This window comes from Arachis duranensis, chromosome 7 (genome assembly GCF_000817695.3).
Source record: "Arachis duranensis cultivar V14167 chromosome 7, aradu.V14167.gnm2.J7QH, whole genome shotgun sequence".
NCBI lineage: Eukaryota > Viridiplantae > Streptophyta > Magnoliopsida > Fabales > Fabaceae > Arachis > Arachis duranensis.
The window spans coordinates 48,823,662-48,825,034 of NC_029778.3; positions in this window are offsets into that span (position 1 = coordinate 48,823,662).

A 1,373-nucleotide genomic window follows, 5' to 3' on the forward strand; every position below is an offset into this window, starting at 1 on the left:
AGCTTCTGCACGTCATTTATTATGCCAGCCGTGTTCTAAATGATGCACAGAAGAATTACACAACCACAAAAAAAGAGTTACTTGCAGTGGTCTATGCCATTGACAAGTTTAGATCCTATCTAGTGGGATCAAAGGTGGTTGTGTACATTGACCATGCTGCTCTTAAATATCTACTCACAAAGCAGGATTCAAAACCCAGACTCATAAGATGGGTGTTGCTTCTGCAAGAGTTTGATATAGAAATAAGAGACAGAAAAGGGACAGAGAATCAAGTAGCAGATCACATGTCCCGAATAGAACCAGTAGAAGGGGCGTCCCTCCCTCTTACTGAGATCTCTGAAAACTTTCCGGATGAGCAACTGGTGGACGAAATTGTGATAAAAGAGTTTCAGGCACTGTTAGAGAAGCTCACAACTCCGTTCAACTAACCAGCAAGTGTACTAGGTCGTCCAAGTAATAAACCTTACGTGAGTAAGGGTCAATTCCACAGAGATTGTTGGTATGAAGCAAGCTATGGTCATCTTGTAAATCTCAGTCAGGCGAATTTAAATAAACTATGGAATTTTGAAAATTAATAAACATAAAATAAAGATAAAGTTACTCATGTAATCCAATGATGGGGATTTCAGATAGACGTGTGGAGATGCTGTGCTCCTCCTAAATCTCTGCTTTCCTACTGCTTTTATCCAATTTTATCACTCCCTTCTATGGCAAGCTGTATGTAGGGCATCACCGTTGTCAATGGCTACATCCCATCCTCTCAGTGAAAACGTTCCTATGCTCTGTCACAGCACGGCTAATCATCTGTCGGTTCTCAATCAGGTTGGAATAGAATCCCTTGATTCTTTTGCGTCTGTCACTAATGCCCAGCCTTTAGGAGTTTGAAGCTCGTCACAGTCATTCAATTCCAGAATGCTACTGTTGCATGTAGAACGGAAGTGGTTGTCAATCACGTGCGTTCATAAGTGAGAATGATAATGAGGGTTATCTAACTCATTACATTCATCATGTTCTTGGGTACGAATGAATATCTTGGAATAAGAATAAGAGAGATTTGAATAAAAGATAATAGAATTGCATTAATACTTGAGGTACAGAAGAGCTCCACACCCTTAATCTATGGTGTGCAGAAACTCCACCGTTGAAAATACATAAGTAAAAGAGGTTCAGGCATGGCCGAATGGCCAGCCCCCAAAACGTGATCACAGGATTCAAAATACAATCCAGGATATCTAATACAATAGATAAATGTTCTATTTATAATAAACTAGCTCCTAGGGTTTACATGAGTGAGTAATTGATGCATAAATTTACTTCCGGGGCCCACTTGGTGTATGTTTGGGCTGAGCTTGATTAATCCACGAGCTGAGGCT